The sequence below is a fragment of the Diaphorina citri genome, unplaced genomic scaffold (assembly GCF_000475195.1).
Source record: "Diaphorina citri unplaced genomic scaffold, Diaci psyllid genome assembly version 1.1 scaffold276, whole genome shotgun sequence".
NCBI lineage: Eukaryota > Metazoa > Arthropoda > Insecta > Hemiptera > Psyllidae > Diaphorina > Diaphorina citri.
In genome coordinates, this window is record NW_007377712.1 from 51,993 (window position 1) to 68,141 (window position 16,149).

The following is a 16,149-nucleotide window of genomic DNA, read 5'->3' on the forward strand; positions in this document are numbered from 1 at the left end:
TAGTAAATGCGACCATTTACCAAACTAAATGCGGGATCTTGATGTACTAAATATGGGGGGGAACTAAATAGTTGTCATTGTGTGTATAATACACAACATTATTCTCCATAGGAACCAACACAAAATAGTAGGACCGGACACAAAGGACGAAATTATGGTAAGTTAAGGGAGTCCTTTTAATTTTGAACAATTTTAAGAAAAGAGGAACATTCATTTGAAATTGAAACCGATTTTCTCAATAATATTGAAATTGGTCTGTGTGTGGTTATAACACCCAAACATTTTGTAAACAATGAAATACATACATAGTAGGTATTGCTTCCAAAGCACAGCACAGCCCGAAAATTGAAGAAAACAAATGAATCAACACGTAGGTAGGCTTTGCTTTGTTACCCAAATGTTTATTTTAAATCAAAATAATTGAAAATCAGTTCTTTTGTAAGAAATAAGAAAATCATTAAGAGTTCATCTCTTTTTGTTTGTAATCTGCCGACCTGAACATCAAATAGTGAAGGACTTCTAAAATTTAATTTGTATTCCCACAGATCTTGGAAAACGTGTTTCTCTTCTAGGTGCCTAACTTAGAAAAATGAAATTTGGAGTGTCAGTTGAACCTTTTCTTAGGTAAGTCTCCAAATATCAAACCCAAGCCTCAGGCCTTAAGCCCTAATATACCTACATATGCAAGTAGTTATTGTGCAATCAATATAGCGCTAGACTGATACATGTAGAGCGTCTTGACCGAAGTGGGATACGTTCTCTCCTTTAAAACTGAAAGCCATACTTAAACTGTGATCGAAAACTATAAAGTTAACACTATTCATTGAAATTGTCAGGAAAAAGTTGAGTTGTAGGGTTCAGCATATGAGGATATTTTTTTGTACATTGTTGCATCTTTGAAACTCTATACCTACCAGTATAATTTATTGATATTGGTTTCGCATTGAATTGCATGTCTCATTTGAATGCTTATGTTTGCATTCATTGTCACAACACTGTTCCCAGAATTTCATTCAAATATTCAGTCACTTCACTGTAAGAACAATGAAGAAAAAAAATCGTTTTAAATTTCATTATTGGAATTTGTAAAGCAGAAATCAGTAGATTGGTTGATTTCCAAACTGCATCAGTAGGCTGTGCTGTGCTTTGGAAGCAATACCTACTATGTATGTATTTCATTGTTTACAAAATGTTTGGGTGTTATAACCACACACAGACCAGGAGTGGGTTTATTTGTCAAGCAATTCAAGTGTATCATTCAATATTATTGAGAAAATCGGTTTCAATTTCAAATGAATGTTCCTCTTTTCTTAAAATTGTTCAAAATTAAAAGGAAAATTGCTTGACAAATAAACCCACTCCTGGTCTGTGTGTGGTTATAACACCCAAACATTTTGTAAGCAATGAAATACATACATAGTAGGTATTGCTTCCAAAGCACAGCACAGCCTACTGATGCAGTTTGGAAATCAACCACTCTACTGATTTCTGCTTTACAAATTCCAATAATAAATTTTAAAACGATTTTTTTTTCTTCATTGTTCTTACAGTGAAGTGACTATGTCATGATTGAATGAAATTCTGGGAACAGTGTTGTGACAATGAATGCAAACATAAGCATTCAAATGAGACATGCAATTCAATGCGAAACCAATATGGTACTGATGCAGTTTGGAAATCAACCAATCTACTGATTTCTGCTTTACAAATTCCAATAATAAAATTTAAAACGATTTTTTTTTTCTTCATTGTTCTTACAGTGAAGTGACTGAATATTTGAATGAAATTCTGGGAACAGTGTTGTGACAATGAATGCAAACATAAGCATTCAAATGAGACATGCAATTCAATGCGAAACCAATATCAATAAATTATACTGGTAGGTAGAGTTTTAAAGATGCAACAATGTACAAAAAAATATCCTCATATGCTGAACCCTACAACTCAACTTTTTCCTGACAATTTCAATGAATAGTGTTAAGGGACGTATACAAGTGTTCTATTTACCAAGCTCAAAGTGTTACAAGCCTAACAAACCAATAGATAGAAAATAAATACAAACACAAACAGCTCAGTTCTATTTACTACAAGTATCTAATTCAATTACTGATTGCTATTACTGATATGATAGAGACGTATTGTGAACTTGCCATCCTCAAAAAGGCGTCAATTAGTTTATTTGTCTAGGTTCGGAGACCACTGTTTTTTATTTGTGAGAGTTTCAATAAAGTTTCTAACTGTTTGTTTAATTTAAGACTGTTTACCAACTATGGTACAGGTAGGTACACAATTCTAAAATGATGACGCCTACCGCCTACAGTAGTACAGCATTCTACTTACAGATTTCAATGAGTTGGACATGTCACAAATGGACTCCAAAATTCATCCTGGCACCAGTTGCATCAATTGGCGACCTGTGATTTGGTATAATGACTGAAGCATAGTGTGTCACAAATGGACTCCAAAATTCATCCTGGCACCAGTTGCATCAATTGGCGACCTGTGATTTGGTATAATGACTGAAGCATAGTGTCTTCCCAAATACCTGTATGAAACAAAAAGAAAACAATTTATATCAGTAAAACCAAAGTAATAAAGAGTAAAAATTTCATGATTCTAGGCAACAACCAAAAGTAAATTTTCATTTACTTTTGGTTGGATCTATGGATCTACATACTGGATCTAGATCTATGGATCTACATACCTATACATATAATAGATCCATAGATCGATGGATTTTTAGACGACAACATAAGCCTCGTGGTAAATGGATGAAAAATAATGAAAAGCTATCTTGGTTCTGATCCAGCCAGGTTGATAGGTTAGGTTTTGGTATTATCAAACACCAACCTGAAGGCTACGATGTGTGATGGTTCGGAACTAATGAACCAAACAAGGCTTTCGTTCCCATGGACTTCATAGTATTTCATTGAAAAAGGTTTCTGATGAGTTTTTTTCTTTCGATTCCAAGATAAATAGTTTTTTTTATATATATATGAATTTTCTATACACAGGTACCTAATTCTAAAGATGCGTCTACACTTTACACTTCAGTCGATCCGAAGTCGATCGACATCGACTGGAACCCATATAATGTAGGAGTAAGCTCAAAGAATTTTAATGAGGGAAAAATTGAAAGGAGCAAATAAAGATGTGAAATGGACGAATTAAGAAGTCCATGATTAGGATTCAAGAAATGATTGGACAGGAGACAGGAGGAATTCATAAGTTAGATTAGCGTGACACAAAATTAGTCATCATTCTTTAATCTTTGTTGAGATGTAAATTTTGAATGAAGAAAACTGGAAAGGAAGCCTTGATAACCTCTCGATGGATATGTATCTCCATTTTACAAGATGTAAAGAAACAATGAACAATATTAATTTATAGTTGGTACTGTCAACGTGTCACCTGTACATTTATATTCAAGGTAACACTGAGAATCTCTCCATGATTAGGATTCAAGAAATGATTGGACAGGAGACAGGAGGAATTCATAAGTTAGATTACGTGACACAAAATTAGTCATCATTCTTTAATCTTTGTTGAGATGTAAATTTTGAATAAAGAAAACTGGAAAAGAAGCCTTGATAACCTCTCAATGGATATCTATCTCCATTTTACAAGATGCAAAGAAACAATGAACAATATTAATTTATAGTTGGTACTGTCAACGTGTCACCTGTACATTTATATTCAAGGTAACACTGAGAATCTCTGGTCAAGGTTTTAATTTTTCCACAAACTCTGTGTACCTGTACACCACCAATTTTCCTGTAAATTTCCCGTGAGAAAAACGATCCATCTGATCATCTTTGTTTGCAAGTTAAACCGGTAAAATCTTTACATTTCGGTAAAGAAAAACTATACATATAATAGATCCATAGATCGATGGATTTTTAGACAACATAAGCCTCGTGGTAAATGGATGAAAAATAATGAAAAGCTATCTTGGTTCTGATCCAGCCAGGTTGATAGGTTAGGTTTTGGGAAATTTATATCAGTAAAACCAAAGTAATAAAGAGTAAAAATTGCATGATTCTAGGCAACAACCAAAAGTAAATTTTCATTTATATGATATGTAGATAGATCCAGAGATCGATGGATTTTTAGACGACAACATAAGCCTCGTGGTAAATGGATGAAAAATAATGAAAAGCGATCTTGGTTCTGATCCAGCCAGGTTGATAGGTTAGGTTTTGGTATTATCAAACACCAAACTGAAGGCTACGATGTGTGATGGTTCGGAACTAATGAACCAAACAAGGCTTTCGTTCCCATGGACTTCATAGTATTTCATTGAAAAAGGTTTCTGATGAGTTTTTTTCTTTCGATTCCAAGATAAATAGTTATTTTTTTATGAATTTTCTATACACAGGTACCTAATTCTAAAGATGCGTCTACACTTTACACTTCAGTCGATCCGAAGTCGATCGACATCGACTGGAACCCATATAATGTAGGAGTAAGCTCAAAGAATTTTAATGAGGGAAAAATTGAAAGGAGCAAATAAAGATGTGAAATGGACGAATTAAGAAGTCCATGATTAGGATTCAAGAAATGATTGGACAGGAGACAGGAGGAATTCATAAGTTAGATTAGCGTGACACAAAATTAGTCATCATTCTTTAATCTTTGTTGAGATGTAAATTTTGAATGAAGAAAACTGGAAAGGAAGCCTTGATAACCTCTCGATGGATATGTATCTCCATTTTACAAGATGTAAAGAAACAATGAACAATATTAATTTATAGTTGGTACTGTCAACGTGTCACCTGTACATTTATATTCAAGGTAACACTGAGAATCTCTGGTCAAGGTTTTATTTTTTTCCACAAACTCTGTGTACACCACCAATTTTCCAGTAAATTTCCCGTGAGAAAAACGATCCATCTGATCATCTTTGTTTGCAAGTTAAACCGGTAAAATCTTTACATTTCGGTAAAGAAAAAGCAAAGGTGGATTAACAAAAACAATTTTACTTAAGGTTTAAACCTCTGTACCTTTTAGACTAACTGAATAACTTGTGTTCGTGTCAAGTTGTTCAGAGTATGAGACACGTATGAATCTATTTCACTGTCTTAAAGAAACACCAAAGCCTTACTACTCCTTCACGCCTATTGAAAATTCAACGTTTTACCGCGTTTTTAGGTAAGAAGGGACATGAAAACATTTGACAAACAATCGCATGGATACGAAATGATTACCGATCACATTAACTACCTACTCAAGTAGGTATCTACATGCCCGATTATTTAAATTGACGTTATTTTCAACATATTTGTTATTTTCAACATATTTGGATTAAGGTGTTTTGATACACAAAACACGTTCGACCAGCTTACAAGTGTCCGATTCTCTATAATGGACGCAATGTTTTTGTCATACAAAATTGAGTACATGAGATTAATCTCGTAAATTGTATGAAAATTGTTTGTAAAATATAATAATAACACTGAAGTAGGCAAGAACCAAGTGGTTATCCATCGTACGAGGTACAATCTCTGTGAGATCAAAGAGGTACCTAAGGGGTCAGCTCGTTTAAACCTGACAAAATATAAAAAAAAAAAAAAAAATCACACTGACTCGCTACATTCTACCCAATATTTCATGAGACAATGGATTGTGTTTGGATGGTCATTTCTGCTAGGACTTCAATGCCACTATTTACCTATTTCTCATCTACACAAGCAAAATAGGAATAATAAATATAAATGTACCTACAAGAGAAAGTTACCTCATGGGTGAATTGGTTTTCAAATTTCTTTCTTTCAAAAAATAAGTTGTCATGTCACCACAAAAAAAGACAATATGGTATGAGGTTCTGAAAGGAAGAATACCAACTGTTGCAGAAGGAGTTTCAGTTGACATTATTGATGAAATGTTTAGGGCGCACAAATCACAAAACATTAAAAGATGAGCGGCTCAATTGATGTGACTTTTTTTAAAAGAATAACAAAAAACATGAAAAAATTCACGTATGCTACACATCGCATACATACCTCACCCAAATTAGGTATATGCTTATGTTATACTTTATGACATCCAATATCAATGCGTGAAATTTAAAATATTAAAATCTGTGTGTGCAAAGAATTTCGAGTTGGAGTTGATTAAAAATACAACACATGAAGGAAAGGAAGAGCACGTGTTGTCTTGGAATACCAGAGACAAAAAAATTGATATTAAAAGGGCTTGTGCTGCTTTGTACATTACTTATCTTGGTATCTTTGTCTTGTGAGCTTTAGGGAGAGGCACAATATCCTGGTGGAAAATGAACTACCACAAGAACCTCTTCAGTATTTTCCCAGCAATCATGGCTACTTTCCTGATAAAATAAGTTTGAAATTACCGCACTTACATTGTGGATATAATAACATAAATATTAAGAACCTAATCAGGGTTCAAAAAAAAAAGTGAAATCATTCAATGTACATAAGTTCGAAAAATACATAATATATAAGTGTATGCTGTACATAGCTAGGTACCCAACTACAAGAGTAGTATAGCATAGTGCTTAATTTAGACTGACGAAGTAAAGCAATACATAGATTTCAAAACTGTGATTCTTGATCTTGATTCAGATACCTATGTCACTTCGTACTAAGTACTCGTACCGCACTTACATTGTGGATATAATAACATAAATATTAAGAACCTAATCAGGGTTCAACAAAATGTGAAATCATTCAATGTACATAAGTTCGAAAAATACATAATATCTAAGTGTATGCTGTACATAGCTAGGTACCCAACTACAAGAGTAGTATAGCATAGTGCTTAATTTAGACTGACGAAGTAAACCAATACAAAAGGCCAAAACACACATTACAAATCAGCCTGGACAAATAAAGTTGCAAGATTTTTCTATACAAATTTGGTGTTTCACTTTCTTGGAGAGTGCCCTTATTTTTTAGACCTTGTATTGAAATAAAATAAGCATGCAACCAGGGAGGTTTAGAACGATTTGTGTAATTAATGGGCGAAATATTAGCCCAGCCATGACCGACCGTTTCGAGATACGATTTATCATAATCTTAATGTCGGTATATTCGAAATTCTAGGAGTGGATTCACACAAGAACAACAATGGAAGGGTGTAGGTTAGGTACTTGTAAATTTGGTCAAGTACCTATTCCTATAACAAATCAAAGGAATGATGGAGAACTAAAATCGGCTGATAAATGTAAAACTTCAGCAGAGGAAAACGTAAATGAAGAAATTCAACCTTTTTCAACCCTCATTTCCTTGACTTTTCCATTTTCAGTTTTTCCTACCAACAGGATAGACATATCACCGCAAAATGTAAAGGTACTTATGTACACATCTGCGCCCCGGAGCAGCACTGTGGCAGAACATGTCACCAACCACGCTCACCTAATTACACCAGACACCCCCTAAAACGAAAATACTGTAAATGCTATCCTATGTACTCGTAACTCCTCATAAATGTGTGTTCTTAGATCCAACCCTGACCTTTGCAACCTTTGTTTGAATAATTTGGGAGGTCTGTATACCACCCCTCTTCCTTCATAATTATGTTGTAAAAATAATGTGCTCCATAATATTTGTTATTTCTTTTTCGGCATAAATTATGCTCGGAATGTGTTTTACGAGAAATAAACTGTCCCTGATACAATTTATCTCTAGGGTAGGATAAAATGATACAGAAGCAGATTTGAAGACACGTGGGGATGTGGAGGGACACAACCCTAGATGTCATAAATCTCATTACGTACTGACCAATGGTTACTGGTATCAACTACAAAGCTGACTGACCTGCTAGACTTTTGTCCCTAACAAAATTTCGCAAGAAAACTGCCTTTCGCACACCAAAGATACAAGTGCACAGAAAACTGAAAGTTCTCACGGTGCTACTACCATACTACATAGACTACATGTCCAACCAATATTATACTCTGTCTAACTATATCTACATATTTTTTTTTTCCTTTTAGTCCGTGGGCCATCTTGGAAAATCGTGTTTTAGACAATAATACTTCCAGGGGAGCGCCGCGTTGCGTTGGCACTTTCAGGATAGCTTTTTCCAGATTCTAGGGAGCTATCGCGACCTTTTTTGCACTTTTTCTGAAAGAAATTATGGAAACATATTAGATAGATATTCAATAAAAAATCTATTTTTTCTAAAACTTATAAACGGAACTTGAAAAACTAGGTAATTTAGATTGGGGTAAGAAATGCCGCTTTCTGGCGTGAAACTACGGTTTTGGGTTACATGTAATTACCGACCCCATGAATTATTTATCAAAAACATATTTTCTCAAGATAGCCCTCGGACTAATAATTTTCCTTCTATTTTGTAAAAAAAAAAAAAAAAAATCTATTCTTATTTCATATTTTTTATTGTTATGATTTTTCTTTATTCTGATGTGTGAGTGGATAGAGTTAGGAGGTTTCATTTCATCCATCTACAACTACATACAAGGTGACATGAAATCATCAATAGGCATACCAAGAATACCTGGGAATTGAGATAGAACTGTAGATTTACAATCATAAAAGTTTGACACGAACGACCACCCTGTATATTACATAACGATAACTTTTCGATGTCTTGTCCAAGTGCCCAAGAATACCTGGGAATGGGGCTCAACCACTTTTTTTTTTTTTCTTCGCTGATAAAGGAAGTTCGAAACACGCTGATTTCAATAGGAATGCTTAAAATTTTATTTGAGGCTTTCTAAGAGGAGAAATCTTCGTTTGAAATTTTCGAATTTTGAAACGCACAAAATTTTCTCGGGCAGCCATTTTTTCGTGATGACGTCAGTTCATGCGAGGTCGTAAACCATGGCTGCTTCAACGTTATTTTTTTGCGACTAATGTTTAATATTAATGTGTATGAGAATAAAAAGTAAATTTTCTGACCAGCAGACAAAGGAATGCCATTAAAAATGAAAAGTGGACAATGAGACATCGAAAAGTTATCGTTATGTAATATACAGGGTGGTCGTTCGTGTCAAACTTTTATGATTGTAAATCTACAGTTCTATCTCAATGGGGCTCAACCAAATGACAATTTTTTTCGAGATAGAGTCCTTTTCCGATGTAAAAGTACCCAAAAAGTGCATTGCGTACTCAAAAACATCCAAAACGGTCCCTAAATCCCCTAAAATGTCGCTTAGCAAGGAGCAAGAAGTATGCGTTTTCAAGCTTCTACAAATCTTTGAAGATGAGTGTTTCATCGCCCTTTTTTACTCGTGTGGTGTGACGTAGTATGCCCCTCAATGGATAGAAGAAAAGAGACACAATGCTTTCCACATTTGCTGGGTCAACACGAGAAGTAATCTATTGAAGTATATGCAAGAGAAATACGAGTGCAAATTTTCGGGACCAAATAGCAAGCGAGCGCGATACCTACCTGCATGTCAGAGAAATACTAATATCTTGAAAGTTGAAAGGAAATTTGAAAATATGAGAACATAATAGACGGAATGAAAAAATGTTCAAGGTGAGCCCAACCCTCGATAAGGTCCAGAAATGACAAATGAATTTATTATTAAAAGCGGCGGCATCAGGTCTGACGAATATTGAACTTCCATGCCAGGGCATCCATCAGTGCCATTAAATTTTAATGAAATTGCATACTTTATTATAAAGAAGATAATCTACCTAGATGTAGCAAATGAGATTCTGTTCATCTGTTCTAATAGTATTTTACGACCCGGTCTCAGTGAAGAAGAGTGCGATATGGAACAGAATCGGATACCCAGGGAACTAAGGCTGTGATCCATACAGAAACATGGAAGAGGAACAAAATTTTCGAAATTCGTATTTTCCATGTCCTATATTAATTGAATCGTCTGAATAAATTGATCGCCTTATATGTAACTTGATATCTAGTTATTACTTTTAGCGTTGTTGACTTCTTGAATTTTCAAAACAACTCATTGATTTTCAAACTATCGCCACTGATTATTCAGGCCTCACATATTGAAGTGTGCGCTGCGCTGAAACAAATAATGAAATTCTATTTAGAATGAAAAGGATAGGATACAATAATACTAAACTTGGTACAGTACCGTCTATGAGTAGGTATTGAAGAATGGCCTGATCCAGAGATTTTAAATGTGTAACCGTGTTTTATTATGGTACTAAACTTGGTACAGTACCGTCTATGAGTAGGTATTGAAGAATGGCCTGATCCAGAGATTTTAAATGTGTAACCGTGTTTTATTATTCAAATAATCATAATGAAAATGGTTTATAATAAATAATAAATGTTTCCTTTTCTTCAACGTTCAAAAACAAACGTTTCGCACAATTAAAGTTATAAAAATGTGTAACAACAAGTAAGAAAGCATAATAAAGCAAGGCCATATGCCAGGCTGTTGACAATTTCACTTCTCCGGAGAGCGGTTTAATGAGGCTTGGATAGAATTGAGACCACCCAAAACTCTATGAAACAGCTTAAAACAAGCAACTGAATTTTCTGTTGACGTAATTACACAACTTGTGTAATTTACGACATGTAATTAAAACATTATTACATTAATGAAGAAATTAAAATTATCATTCTTCATAATTAGTGATGATATTCATAATAATATTGTAAGTATAAGATGGTATCTAAAGAAATTTACCACCTACAGCCGAGGAATGCTCCTGTGAAGTGTGACAAGAATAAATATGTAAAACATTTCCATGGACTCTGACGATTTGAAAAGATAAATACTTGGGTATACAACTAATTTTAAGATGGAAAATGGGTTTATTTAATATTAATTCAATACATAACATAAACCATTATTTATATGTACCAGCTATACGTCCACACTTGTATGAGCACAAATGGTACACCAATTGATTGGTTTATACCTACATTTTTTGCCATGTTAATAGCAACCAGCAACTACCGAAGTGGCCCGATTATTTAAATTGACGTTATTTTCAACATATTTGTTATTTTCAACATATTTGGATTAAGGTGTTTTGATACACAAAACACGTTCGACCAGCTTACAAGTGTCCGATTCTCTATAATGGACGTCGATTCAATACTTGACTTTACTATCCCATTTACAGATATCAAACTAACTGAACGTATTCATTTCAGAAGAAACCTAGTGAGTATTTCTGAGGACTTTCCACTGAGGATTTTAACAGTTTAAATTTAAAGGAAACTATTGGCCAGCCTAGTTAGCTTAGTTGGTGGTGCGTCTGCCCTGTAAGCGCTGGGCCGCGGGTTCGATTCCCGCCCGGGGCGGATTTTATCCTGATGGGATAATGTTCGTTCTCGGAACGGCTGGCTTTCCTACTCGATTCAATACTTGACTTTACTATCCCATTTACAGATATCAAACTAACTGAACGTATTCATTTCAGAAGAAACCTAGTGAGTATTTCTGAGGACTTTTAACTGAGGACTTTAACAGTTTAAATGAAACTATTTAACAACGACAAACAATACGTAATTAATATGAAGGAGGGGTTTTATCAATTTAAATCTAAGTAATGAAATGAGATTAATCTGCTTAGGTATTTATTTGGTAATGGAGGGGTATTATCAATTTAAATCTAAGTAATGAAATGAGATTAATCTGCTTAGGTATTTATTTGGTAATTTGTCAAACTTTTAAAGTAGGAACATTTTCTGAAGGTCTGTAGGTAATGTAGGTTATTAATGTAGTAGATCTGAATGCGATAATTCGAAATGTTCGAAGACCTTTCTATAAAAGGTTTCATGTTCAATTTGTTGTATATACTAGAGAGGTCGCCGAAAATTAAAAATGAGATAGTACACCTACAGTATTTATACCTTCAACTTTTCTCTTCTTTTTTTATAATTATAAAATACAGTCTTCGCTGCTACTGGATCTAAAATTCTATTCAGTGAAGCTATTGTACTTAGAGCTAGCACCGTCATTACATCCAATAGCTTCTAGCGTTTCACACAGTTTTCAATAAAAGTTATAAGAATAATAATATGAGATCTTTCTTTTCTCCAGTTTCATTTTCGTCTTCTTTCTTTTGTGGATCGTCAATGTTCTGGAACCTAGTCTAGTCTTATTACCTAATATTACAAACAACATTGGGAGACCATGGTGTTATTTTTAAAGAAGGTGTTTCATATCAGCCACCCACATACCGCGAGCTATATGAAAAAGTGTCGGGGGAAAAATAAGTGGATTATAAGATGATGTAACTTGGACGATGTCGAAATATAGTCAATACTTTGCAACAGTGTAGGAAAAATGAACGAACGGGATGACTGGTCCTATAAGTAAATTAGAACCAATTTGTCCACAGAAGAAGAGAACAACAAGAAACTAGATGTATGTACCTACAACTACATGGCAAGTTCTGGAATCCAAAACCCAAACTATTTGCTCTGGCAGTTTGGCCTCTTCTTCTTTCCAAACGAATCTAGCAATTGTTGGTTTAAAATTTTGTTGAATAAAAGCAAATTAATCGAGTCCACCTTGTTCTTAGGTTATCACGAACCAGCACTGTACACCGACTGTTATTTAAGTTCTGGAATCCAAAACCCAAACTATTTGCTCTAGCAGTTTGGCCTCTTCTTCTTTCCAAACGAATCTAGCAATTGTTGGTTTAAAATTTTGTTGAATAAAAGCTAATTAATCGAGTCCACCTTGTTCTTAGGTTATCACGAACCAGCACTGTACACCGACTGTTATTTTACAGAATACTGTCATGTCTTATAAAGACAGGCTGTCTACGGTGTTCCATATTTAATTGTTGTCCACACACTTGTATTTTGGACAAGGGGTTCACTGGTTACGTCATAATCATCATTGTAGTTTAATGGAAAAAATGAAGCATAAAAAAAGTACACGTTTTGCAATATAGAGTGAACTATTTTGTTAAAGAATAGGTGTACTTCTTGAACAATGTACGTTATTCGATGACAGAATGCTGGACATTATCAGCTTGTATGGAACAGATGGAGTAAATAGGATCAACCATTGTGCATAAAAACAATAAGTACTACTCCTAGTGAACTGGCAACAGACACAATACTATAATTAACGGCCAAAACAAGGGTCGATAATTAAATGCTTGAAGATGCAAGCTAATTAAGTTGGAAGAAAAAAAAGTGCGAACAGGTAGGTACTTCAAATTATTCGTTTCCTTCTACCTTTATCGTAAGGATAACTCTGACAGCTCCCCTGAAACGGCCTTTGAAGTTCAAAATAAGGGCACTTGCCCTCAAAGTTGAGGGCAAGAGACCTCATGAACACACTGTAAACATAATCACTCTTTTCTCAAACTAGCCGAACTCTGCGATCGATTTTTTTTTTTTTTTTTACAACTACTGTGTATGTAGCTGTTGAATGTTGTTATGTATGTTTATGTACATACGGGTAATCTGAAGGAGTTCATACATTTAACATACAAAGCATAGAGTTTAGCACACTCGGTGAAAGTGTCTAGAGCCATGTTCCCACAATATACTCATGGAAATTCTTCTAGATTACCTCTCTTGCTATTGTTTCGCTTCACTAAGCCTTCGTAAAAACACTTAGAGCATTCGTTGCCCAATGAATTATTGTTTGTTTCAAAAAAAGTAAACCTACTCGACTGGGTAGCGACGTTTTTCCCAATAGAACCTATCGTCAGCGATACAACTTGCCATGTAGCGTTCAATAGAAGAGATAAACATGGAATGACGTGCATTGTTTTGCGTCACTACGGTATGGTGTCAACTGTCAACGTACACCCCAAGAGCAGATTTTATCAGATTACAAGGAACCACAGTTTCACACTGCCTTGTCTAAAATTGCCTTGATCTACAATTCCAATGAAATGCTTACAGCTTACATCTTAGGAAAAGGTATCCATGGACAGTGGACACGGAACGCAAAGCAAAGAATACAAAATCTTGTCCTTACTGAGTTGAAAACGCTAAATTAGGAAAGCGGGAAATCAGGATTTGGCCTTAAGGATATTCTAAAATTGCTAATACACCCCAAGAGCAGATTTTATCAGATTACAAGGAACCACAGTTTCGCACTGCCTTGTCTAAAATTGCCTTGATCTACAATTCCAATGAAATGCTTACAGCTTACATCTTAGGAAAAGGTATCCATGGACACGGAAAGCAAAATCTTGTCCTTACTGAGTTGAAAACGCTAAATTAGGAAAGCGGGAAATCAGGATTTGGCCTTAAGGATATTCTAAAATTGCTAAAGAAATACGTACTAAGATGAAGAGCAGCATAATGAAACGGTGTAGGACAGACGATAATGAAACAAACGTAATCCTCGGACGATTAGTAGATGAACTTGATTTACACGATACAGATCTACACACGGGCAATGGCGAATCGAAGAAGAAAAAGAAAACGGTTCACCGATCAATTGGACTCGAATAATTCGGCGGAACAATATGGATGCCGCCTGACGAATTGCTCACACACGGCCAGAATTTGTTCAAGCTCTGATTTTCGTTTGTTTTTCTTGAACTGACGGTTACGGTCAGATTTTTTACCTCTTGATTTTCATCTGTTTCGATTGAAATCGAATTAATTAGCTAGAAAAACGCCGATCCAGACCGTCCGTCCTGATTATTAAGACATTATGGAAAACGATACGATCATGACAAGTGGAAAATTGTTCAAATAATTAGAGGAACGAGAGGCAATACGGCACCAGAAGTGGTCTAAATTCTTTGAGGTACTCTTTTCACATTTACTGTCATGTATTCGTATTGTAGTGTAAACAGTTTCCAACACCAGAAAAATAATAAAAATACTATATCAAAAGAAAAAAAAAAACTTGCACTTGGTACCTACTTCATGATTTTTTTCAAAAGAAACCCCTTTGAAAATATTGAATAACCATTATAAGATTTTAACAGGTATCTCTAGCCTTAATTGTTGCAATGTCAAAGTACTTATTGCAAAATTTCAAGTGCATAGTTGACTTCAAGAGAGCTTCCCACATAGAAGACCAACAAACAACACCAACAGATTACCCGAGCCAGGTTAATGTTTACCTGATTTCTAATTCACTGAACAAAGTGAGTTTGTAAGTCTACCCCCCGTATGTATGAAATCTAAAGATAAACTTAAGTTTAACTTAAGACAAACAATGTTGCCAATTTCATGTCATTTCTTGAGATAACTCATTGACTGAACAAAGTGAGTTTGTAAGTCTACAAGTTAGATCTATGAGCCTGTATTTGTTTGTTTGGAAGGCAAATAACACTGAGTACAAAAACACTTGGGTAATATCTTAGATAATCTGTGCATAGTGTGCATATCACCCCACAGCTTTTAATACATAATGTAATATACAGGTACTTGTACTCAGAGGCTATGGTTAGATTGAGAATTTGAGTCTCCGAGTCTTGCTCAGTCTCCAACCACCCTAAGCAGTCAACAAACATTTCAATATGAACCTGTAGTCCCCCACATTAGTGATGTCAAACTGAGGTTAATACATTTTTTGTACGGTTGTAGAAGCTTGCTTTAAAAAAATATGTTTTGGCCATCTACTTATGGGCAGAATTTGTTAATAATGGAAAAGGCAGCAAGATACACAGGTGTCATCAGCTTGGTTCCTGATAAGCCCCAAATCTAAGCAGTTTCTTCAGAGTTGCAGTTCTCTCCTTATCTTCATGAACCAGAGGTCTTAGAATGAAATTTAATTAAAACACTTTCCAATAGATGGGAAGGACCTATGGACTTACCCAAAACTTGTAGACAAGACTGGACTCTTGCAGAGAATGTAGAGGGGTCAGGAACCAACACTCCACACTGTACAATAAGGAAAACGACTCACCACCACTTTCTCAAAAAGTATTTTTTACAAAAATAAAGGCAATTTATAATAAATTTTCAAGAATAAAGAAGGCAATCTTTCAACAACACAAAAAATACAAAATTTGAAAAAGAATAAAAGATTTTTTTTTGATATTTGAGAACACGTGCAGATAAAATGTGAACAGCTGATTTCAAATCACTGAAAATCATGGTCAAAGCATATGGAACCTCAAGGTATCATAATCTATATTTAAATAGGTTCCGAAATAGGTTTAAAACTACATAAAGGCTATCAGAGTAAAGGCATGGAAATACAAACTGCCCCTATATTTTACAGTCAAGTGTAGGTAAGTAATCTTTTCTAGCAATCACAAACGAGGTACACAAAACTCAACGGGATCACAA

General features: G+C 34.8%; 2 long non-coding RNA genes across 2 annotated transcripts; one reads left to right on the forward strand and one right to left on the reverse strand.

Moving 5' to 3' along the window:
- The first annotated feature begins 79 nt into the window (after positions 1-79).
- LOC113466474 lies at positions 80-1,857 on the forward strand. The gene is made up of 2 exons (XR_003390859.1): positions 80-157; positions 1,761-1,857. It is a non-coding gene; the product is annotated as an uncharacterized LOC113466474 (long non-coding RNA).
- A 636-nt stretch (positions 1,858-2,493) lies between these two features.
- On the reverse strand, positions 2,494-15,903 carry LOC113466473. Its single transcript, XR_003390858.1, has 2 exons — positions 15,672-15,903; positions 2,494-2,545 (listed from the first exon to the last, which is right to left on the reverse strand). It is a non-coding gene; the product is annotated as an uncharacterized LOC113466473 (long non-coding RNA).
- Positions 15,904-16,149: the final 246 nt, after the last annotated feature.